This window comes from Perca flavescens, chromosome 22, assembly GCF_004354835.1.
Source record: "Perca flavescens isolate YP-PL-M2 chromosome 22, PFLA_1.0, whole genome shotgun sequence".
NCBI classification, from domain to species: domain Eukaryota; kingdom Metazoa; phylum Chordata; class Actinopteri; order Perciformes; family Percidae; genus Perca; species Perca flavescens.
In genome coordinates, this window is record NC_041352.1 from 18,073,018 (window position 1) to 18,083,554 (window position 10,537).

Consider the following 10,537-nt stretch of genomic DNA (forward strand, 5'->3'; position numbering starts at 1 on the left):
TTAAATGTGTCAGTTAATGAGACTACTTTGTGGGATCCGTCTATCTGTTCTAACAATTGCACCCTTCATATGAATGCTTTTGATATTGGTGTTTCATTTTACGGTGCCTGAAAAACAATCACAGCATACACTGAGTGAAGAAGTGCTTTAAGAGGTTCATTGTCAATCATCTACGACATACTCTGCATGTTTGTTTGTCATCATACATAGCTCCTCTCTACATATACAGATTTGAATCCATTGTTTAGCCAAGGTATAAAGGTGTGGCTCTGTGGATAGTAATGTTGGTCAGTTGACATGAAATGTTGGACAGTCATGGTCTCAAGACGGTGAATTCTGAATTTGGTGATCCCCTGATTTTCCTCGAGCGCCACCATGATGTTCAAATTTACAGCTTTAGTGAAATTTCCAATACTTACAAAATACTTACAAAAATTTCTGACCAAATACCTGTAAATATATTCCCATCAGCCTCAGCTATACTTTGTGTTTGGTGCTAATTAGCACATGTTAGCATGCTAACAGGCTAAACTAAGATTGTAAAGATTAGAACTGCTAAACATCATCATGTTAACATTGCCATTATGAGCATATTAGCATTCTGATGTCAGCATTTAGCAGAAAGCACACAGAGCTGCTAGCATGAACTCAGCCTTGATTAAAAAAAGCAACCTTTGGCTGACCAACAAAAAGGGTGAGAAAAGGCTTCACATAAGGAAAATATATAAAAAACAAACTGAAGGGGAAGCCACTCGAAAGCTAAAGTTGATGCAGTCCCAGGAGATACAAGCTTCCTCAGGCAGCTGGAATACACACACACACACATACACACACACACACATAGTTAATAAGAGGAATATGAGACATTGTTAAATCTCGAACCAAAACTGTGTTGTAATTTTCAACAAATAATTAACTCATACAGTTAAAGTTCAAACCAGGATGTGACCCTGAGGTGGTTCTCCATGATCGGAGAGGTGGATGTGTTATTAATAGTACTCGTTAAGGCCTGTGTGTTCTTGGGGAGACATTTTCATTTGTGCACAGTAGTGCCCCTCTAGTGACAGTGAGGGCACAGCACCCTCACCTCACCCTGAATTTCATCAGCCCATATGACCCAAGGGTATCCGGTCAAACTAAAATCTACCTGGAGGAGAAAAGCGTTGTACCACAAGAGCTGTCAGTTTGACCTGTAGTGTAAATTACACTGTATTATAATAGTTCAAAAGGGAAAAGGCTGTAATAGTGTCAGTGTAATTATGTCAGAAACCTTTTTTTCATGTTTAATTGAGAGGATGCATCACCAGGATGAGTGTTTTCCTCTTCTTTCTCTCCCCTCTGTTTTGTAGGAACGAGGACTTGCTCATTATTGGTCCATTCAATGCAAAGGGTGTTTTAGTGTCAAATGAGATTTGTCTCACCATTAATAGTTACCATCAAGTAATTGGTCCAGGCTCTCTCTGTAATTTACTCTCAGCCAGCGCTACATTGCTTTATGGTGAATAATTGCTCCTGTCTGGCTCACTACTGTTATGGGTAACATGAGTGTGGAGCTTCTGCAGCTGAGGGGACAATGATCCACAAGCCACAGGGCTCCAACGCTCATCTGTTCTAATCTGCAGTGATATCTTGTTTAGAGCTAAAAATCTTCTTCTTTTTTTATTACAGAAATTCAGTTATTTTGTAGCTTGCAGAAATATGAGAACACTGCGAAAACGAGCAAATATTTGATAAAGTTAAGATAGGATATTATGCTTCTTTCTAATGCGTTCTACCAGGATATTATCTCCCTATAAAACTTTAATTTAAAAAGTTCACTCCTGGCAAGTTTGTATTTATGAAACTCCTTCAAGCACATCGTGGGCTCTTGGTGATAAACAATGAAGGTGAATGATTCCACAATCTCATTTAATGTGCATAATGTCCTCATAAGACAGGCTCACAGCACTATGGATAATGCAGACGCACAGACATTTTAATAATCCAGTACTGTGGTGCTTTTTCTCCCCCCACAGAGCTCACTTGTATAACCTCACTGTATACTGATGAGCTGATGTAAGTCTTCTCGTTCATATGAAAGTGGAAAAATAGTAAGTGCAGTTTTTCTTTGTCTGGTAGATCATCATTAATTGCCATGTCTGTACCCAAAAATACAATGCAATCTTTCCTCCTAATGTCAAAAACTGCCAAAGCCTCAAGTTTCTTAATGTGTCTGTGTTTAATTGTTATGTAATCTCATGTACTTTTTTTCTTTTCAGTTGGTCTTTAAATTCTGAGAAAATGATCCATAATTCTTCATATTTAAATAGAACATACACCATATAAAAAAGAAGGTTCACCAATGAGGCTATTTTGAGACTGTTTCTCAATTGTTAATAAATTACTAATCTGAGACCGAGAGAATCATTAATTATTTGTGCACAACCATGCTACAGATGTTCAGCATAAAACAGATCAGATCTAGTAATTGCTGTACACTTACAGAGGGAAATGACAACATTTCTATGTCATCAGTTAATTATAAAGGCTATAAATGAATGGAATAAGAGTGGCTAACATTTTCTCAGGGATAATTTCCTTTAAGAGACTATTGTTGGACTGTAATTCAAAAGTAGTTCAGCAAAAGAGTCATGGCATGCAGTATGGTCGACTATGCTGCGGACACGCCAACTGTTTTGTTGTCATTACTTAGAATTCCTCATGGGGGCGGCAGAAACTATGCACTATAGCTTTAAACTATTGTAATTACCGGTAGTTGTTTTTTTTGGACAGTTATGTATCATGTTAGACATTTTGGCATCTGGAAAATGTGTTTATTTAAGATACAGCTTTAACAAAAATTTACACAATGTTCCTCTTTTTATACTTAGAATGGTTTGTGATTTCAAATTATTCCAACAAAATTCCCTAAACAAAATATGTTGTTTGTCCATGCTCTCTGGAACAACACATAAGCATTTTCTGAAATTGACAGTAGCTTGTCACTATTTGTCTGTGCCGTCCAAAACTGTTGGACCGCTATGGTTATGGTTCGGTTACGCATAGGCACAAAGATGACTTGGATAGGTTGGGGAAAGATCAAAGTTTGGCTTAAAAAATTACTACTTTGTATAGGTGTTCTTATTGTGTCCTATTTATCCACCCAGACTTCCTGGACCGGAGTCATAAGCTAGATGTCATTTGAATGTAAACGGATGTCGTTTTTGCCATTTTAAAGCTATACATAACTTTCAGTTTGTGTTGATCACAGCGGCCGCTTTGGACAAAAGTGATAGTGTTTTTACCACACCTGCTGTCGTAAAGGTCTTTTTTTTATGGTGCTGTATTACCAGGTTAGCGTTACCGGGAGGTCATATAGTTGCAATGAATGTTTTGCTCAAACAGAAAATCATTAATTTACAATAAGATAATACGTTACAGATGCATCGTTGCATTTCAAGTTACTTTAAACACCCACTCAAATATTTTAGCCTCACATCACTGACTTATTGAAGTCCATTCTTTATGTATCACATCATGACTTTCTATAGAGCACAACAGGAATCCGCACCTCACCTGGCTGTGAGCCACAGAGAAAACAGGTTCTCATGGTATATTGATGGCCTTGGCTCTGATCGGAGTCCTTCACTGTCTGCTAGAGGTGTCCTGGTACATGCCTCACAAATTTTTAGCTTAGGGGTAGGATTTAAAAAAAAAAATGTCATAAGTGATTTAGCAATAAAAAATGTTCCCGTCCTTATTACCCATACCCTTCTCTGTGTGAACTAATTTGGCAGGTTTTTCACAATGAGGTTCACCTCTGATTTGACATTGCTGCATCTTAGAAACAGCAGAGTTCAGCTTCATTTGGAGATAAATTACTTATTTACTTATTTCAATTTATATTTCAAAAACACATAAACTGCCAACTTCCCTTCCTGCACATTTTAAGGAGTTTAGCCTTAATCCACCATGCAAGAAAAATAAACTACAAGCGTCTATTTTAGAGGCTCCCAATCAAATCCAGATGAACTTTGTCAAATGAGAAGGTTAAATGTGAAGGCCACAAACTGTTTGCAAGGCCAGAGCTCATTTCTGTGTGTGTTTGACAGCTGTGATTGACATTTTTGGCAGACTCCATAGTGCCCAAAAAGTTATTTTTGCAATGCTAACCACAGGGCAGCGTGCACACGCTTGAAAGCGCTGATACTGTGCCTCATTACTATAGTTTGTTTTGTGTCTCATTGTTAAATGTTTAAATACTTGTTTAAAATCTTTGAATCTGGGGAGGTCAAAGAATTAACAAATAGCAGATTTGATAATTGTCTAAATGTGACATTGAATTATGTTGCAGTGTTGTTCTCGAAGGTAATTAGCTGAAATTATGTTAATGGAAGTCTCTCCTCGACTGATTTTCAAGAGATTTAATTACAGATGCAGCTAAATGGGCAGATATCTAGCCTTATTATGTTGAAAAACTCCTGTAACTCTGGGAAAAAAGTAACAGGTTAAACATTTTCTTCTCCTACTAAAAATATCTATAAATTAAGATACTTAATAGCTCGCAATAGCTTTTTAAGCAACGACAAAAGTGACACGATTAAATAAACAATGCAAGAATCATCTGTGTTGCATCTTGGAAATGCAAATCCAGAGACAGAGCTGCACATCTCCCCAAGTCTGTTAATCTCTGTGACACCTTGACACTTTTATGAGCTCACATATCTGTTCACACGCTCGATGTGTTCATGGTTGCCCCCGGTGATGCCTTGATATCACTTGCTGTATGGATCAGCTGCTTGAGGAGCCGGATGAGCTATGGTGAATTTCCCTGATGGAGATGGAGGGAGGGTGGCGAGTGTGTGAGGAGGGCCATGACAGTGAGAGGAGCTGGGTAATTTACTCGTGTCCATTCATTATCTTCATTAAAGTCTGAGGGGCAGACACATGCTCACTGTCTGATTTATCCAGGCAATCCCGGCAATGATAGGATGGTCAATTACACTCCCTCCTCCAATCAGATTCACCATTTCATTAATGTCGCTCTGTAGATGACTCATCTGTGTTTCATTTCTCTGTTGAATCACTGGGACATGTAACGTATTTAACTTAATAGAAAATCATTATAATCTGTATTGTCCCATTTCTTTGTTCAGTAAATGTTATTAAATGTCTAACCTGCTTCATAGAATAATCAGGTTAAGTATTTGTCTAGACGATTGAACGCAGCTGAGCTCCGTTCAATCAGACTGGCTGAGGACAAAATCGTCTCCCACTTCAGATTTTTGGGTTGTTGGAGAGAAAGATAGTTTTAGCATGTCTGTTTATCATTCTCCATGGTTAACAGTATGCACAATGGAAACAAGTCTAGGAGTCTACAGCCATGCTTGCTGCTCTGTAACACTCTACTTAGGCACAGTGGTTATTTGAGCTTAATGCTAATGTCAGCATGCTAACATGCTCACAATGATAATGCAATAATGTTTCCCTTTTTAGTTTAGTGTGTTAGCATGCTTATTTGCACTAAGTACAGCAGAAACTGATGGGAATTTCATTATTTTTGCAGACCATAAAAATTACTATTGGCCAACTTACATTTTAAGTAAAAGTCAGGGGATCATCAAAGTCATTAGGATTTCTCCTCTGGGGAACATGAATGTCTGTACAAAACGTAATGGGAATCCATCCAATAGTTATTGAGAAATGTCAGTCTGGACCAAAATACTGGACTGACCGACAGACATTGTCATCCATAGAGAACATTGACAGGCAGAGTAAATGACAAATAAGAGACGCATTATATAAAGAACATTATGGTTTAATTGGTTGTTTTTTCCACTTTGAACCAATAAAACCTTCTGTAATGGTTAAAAAAATCCCGCCCCAACATAAAACCCAACAGCCTTCCTCTGCCTTACAAATATTACACTGGGTTTCACTTTTAAAGTGCTCATATTATGCTTTTTGGCTTTTTCCCTTTCCTTTATTATATATTGTTATATATCTGTTTTGTTCATGGTATAGGTTTACAAAGTGAAAAAGCCCAAAGTCCACCCCAAAGGGACTTACCATCGCCAAAAGAAAACACTGTTCACAAACTGCTCCACACAGCTCTGTTGTAGCCTTTACTTCCGTGACAAACATGCGTCACTTTGTGTCACACGTTATAATACTCGCCTAGCTGCTAGCGTAGCACGCCCTCATTCTTTGCTTCTGACTGGCTAGCAGTGCTGACCTAGTTACTGCACATGTGCGACTCCCAACAAAGATGGAATAGAAGTGTGATGCCTCACTTGGTAGCTAAAACAAAGAGCTCAACACACTTTAGCAGGAAATGCATCACATAAGGAAGAATGATGCTATCAAAATATTATTTTGTTTTAAATTCAGAAGAAAATGATGCAAAGCTTTTGAAAGTTTAAAAGTGGTTATACAATAATAGATGCAAACAACACTAAATGACAAACTACCAGCTCAAAAATTAGCACTGCTGTGAATTAACACCTCTGTGTCACAGCCTCGGAGTCTCGTCTTTTTGTCCTCTGTTTGATGGATATTTATAGACTATGAAAGACTTCTCAGTTTTTTCTCAGTGTCAAACGTGAACCAGCTAATTAGAAGTTAAGTTGCAATCTCAAATCGTCTAAACACTAGGAAGGATTTGGAATCACTTTTCTGGTAACTTGATGGAGGGTTGTGTGCCTATTTGGCTAATATTACTTCTGCCAAATGTCAGAGAACACAATGTGAACAATATTTTATTGATATCTTTGCAACATTTATCACACATTATACATACAATACAATAATTCTGCTGATGTCTGGTTGCCTTGAGGCTGAGCTGGATGTCAGGCTGAGGAAAGGAGAGCTTGATTGGAATTAAGGCTCTGTTGGTAGAAGCCCCAGCAGTGACAACCACAGGAGGCTAATTGGCCTTTGCCATTTAGCACATTGTTGGTAGAGGAGAATGGACATATTTCCCCATGTGTTTTGACTTCCTGGTTTGTATAAAAGAGCAGAAAGCAGCATGAGAGCAACACATTCCACACATTCCATATATATATATATATATATATATATATATATATATATATATATATATATATATACTGTATCTGAATAAGCAGCCCTTGTTATCTGTTATTGAAAGAGAAATCCTTCCAACAATTGTTTGGTGTGTTTGATTAATATTTATTCAACTGTTGCTAAATCCTGATTGGTGCACATTTTCCTAACTGAGCCTCCAACCTCAAACCAATAATAATAAAAAAAACTAAAAACACATTCAGAAATCATTCATGTGAAATAACAAAAAAGAAAGCTTTATAGGGTATTTAAATCTGATATTTTGGAAAAAAATGTTGACAGAATATAAATAAGGTATCAATAAAATCTTTGAGAGAGAAACATACACAATTGTTAATCTCTTGATTCCTATATTGCTTCCACTGTATCTACATTAAAAGAGATATTGCGCTGATTTACTGTAATTCCAGCTCTGTGTCATTGCAGTGAGGGCAGTGTGTGGCTTCCCTCCAAGGCTGCAGCAGATTATGCAAATTGCGTCATGGAGGTCCACTGAGATCCGCTGGAAAACGCAAAATGGCGCGTTTCTTTGCTCTGTGAACTGGCGCCACGGAGGAATGCCAAACACCGTAAATCTAAACACACTGGCCCTCCTTTATCAACCTAACGTAGAAACCAGTGCAGATATGAGCGCAGAAATCATCTTACGACAGGCTTCACGTCTGTTTCATGAAACGTTCGTAACACTCCAATCAGAGCGTAAGAACGGGTCGTACATTGATAAATGCAGTGGCTGGAAACGATTGTAATTTAAATATCACGCCCCAATAGATTCTCGGTTTTGAGGCCTCGCCCCTACAATTTACGACAAGGCGAGACGTAATCCGGCTGACAAGTGGCACTTTTCAGAGGTGGAGATTGAAACCCTGATATCTCAGGTTCATTTGTACTAACGTGTGTAGCCTACGTTTTGGCAGCCTGAAAACTCTTATTAAAGGCTGTAGAAAGAATGCGGAATGGAAAGAGATCACTGATGCGATCAACAGTGTTGCCGTAGTAAATCGGACTCCAGCTGAAATTTATTTAATTTATACATCCTTGACATATGTATTCTATAGTCCTAATAGTAATATACAGGCTTGTATTGCAATCTCTTAGGCCTACATGTAGGTATACTTATATTTAAATAAACACACGGTAGCGGAGTTTATGCAGTGTCTTTTATTTTACTTGTGGGTTTTTTTCATGAGTCAGAACGAGGCAACAGCTGAGGGAGAGTGCATGTCCTCCGTCCCCCGTGCTGGACCACCACCTCGACCCTGTCTCCTGACAGCAGAGGGGCTGGAAAAACAAGCCAAAATAACTCAGTCAATGGCAGAAATAAATTGTTCACTTGAAAGAGAAACAGAAACCTGAAGAATAAATAAAAATGTTGTGCATCGTCATGTTTCCTGTATTGAATATCATTACCAAACATAACACTATAGGCTACCTTTTAAAAGCGAGGAATAATATCCTGTCTCCTTCGTATAGCCCCCAGTTGGGGCTGTGCTGGACACTACTCTCTGTGCATCGGGTCATCTGGCTCCATCAATACACTTATGGCACCGTGTTTTCCAGCGTGATTCGCAGCCTACGCTCACATTCAAATTGATAAATGCCGAGCTTTGCGTAGGAATCGGCGTACGCCCGTACTACACCTGTTTTAGGTCGTACGCACGTTTCATAAATGAGGGCCACTGTCCACACAAAAAGGACACAGAGCTAAAACTGGCAAAGCAGCAGGTAAATGGCAACCAATCACCAAAGGGTAGAAACAAGTGGTCCACTTTGTATTCATATCTATAAAACTAGCAAAGTGCCTGTATGTACTGTACATTCCTGTACAATGCATGCACACATGAGGTCTTGCTGGCATTTCTATAGGCAGAACAGGACAGATCAGCTCTCCCTGCAGCCTCCCTGCTGGGCAACAAGGATCTCACTGAGTCATGTGTTTGTGTGGTTTTCCCTCATCGAGCCTGTCATCCTCAATCAGCTCACTGTGACTGAGATCTTTAAATGCTTGGTAACTACAAGAAGCTTACAGAGCCAAAGATCAGCAAACAATGTGTTATGATCCTACTGTACAAGTCAAATTATAAAGGGGAAAATCTACAGATTTTCTTCACCTTCAGCTATTGTATAAGATTAAACAATGCAAAGCCTCTCCTGGTAAATAACCTCAAACCTCTGTTGTGCAGCAATACACTCTGGATATTATAAATACATGATATGCTAAACAAAGCCAGTTTGAAAATTGTTATCGGAACAATATTATGTTTTATTTTTCACATACTGTCAACACACAACCATATATGTGATACATTGTATGGAGAGCGTGGGGGTTATGTGTTAGGTTTAATGCTTCATACATTTTTCATGACATTTTTCTTTTGGTTCTTAAACCTGAGTTAGTGAAGCAAGGAAGTATTGATTCCTGAATCTTAAAATCAGATCTTATGCAATCCACAACACCCTTCGCACACAATTTCATCCAATGTTGCCCTATTTCATCACAGAAATTGTCAATTAAACAGTTAAGGCTGTTTCTTTGTTAAACCTTCAATAATTTCATCATTAACTGCAAATATTATCAAACTTTCAATCATTACAAGACAGGATTGCAAGTTTAAACTGAAGTCCAGATTCAAGTCCAGAGGTGACATGACGAACACTAGTAAGTGTTCTCATGTCGCGTTTTGTTTGCAGATTTTTCCCACAAGAACATAATCATTGACAAGATTCAGTGATTTCTGGTGGAGGTAGCATCGAGGGCTCTAGACATCTATCCTGCACATTTTGTTTTGTTTTTAAATGAAAAAAGACACCATCATAATGCTGCCATATATCCTAATATAAAAGGAGGTACAAATCATTCCGCTTGGTTGATGCATGGCGTCTGTCTAAAGAGGCATAGATGTCAGCCTGTTCTCTCAGAGACAAAAGTTCAAACGTCACTGTCTTTAATTAATGGATTTGTTTTTGGTTTTTTACCACTAAAGCCTGGAGATAAATGCTCATCTGCAAAAAACTGCCATGCATGACACCACCGAAAAACTTCTAATGAAACAGTAAATGGCAAAACCATTCAGCCTCCTGATAAACATCATAAAAGATTATTTTAGATTGAAACTTGCAAAATTGTAGCACTTGTCTACTTTGGATTAGTGTTACATTAGCAGTAGTAAGTACATAATTCCATATGTGTTCATTCATAGTTTTGATGCCTTCAGTGAGAATCTACAATGTAAATAGTCATGAAAATAAAGAAACGCATTGAATGAGGTGTGTCCAAACTTTTGGCCTGTACTGTATGTGTGTGTGTGTATATATATATATATATATATATATATATATATATATATATATATATATATATATATATATACACATATATATATATACACATATACATATATACACATATACATATATATATATATATATACATATACACATATACATATATATATATACATACATATATACA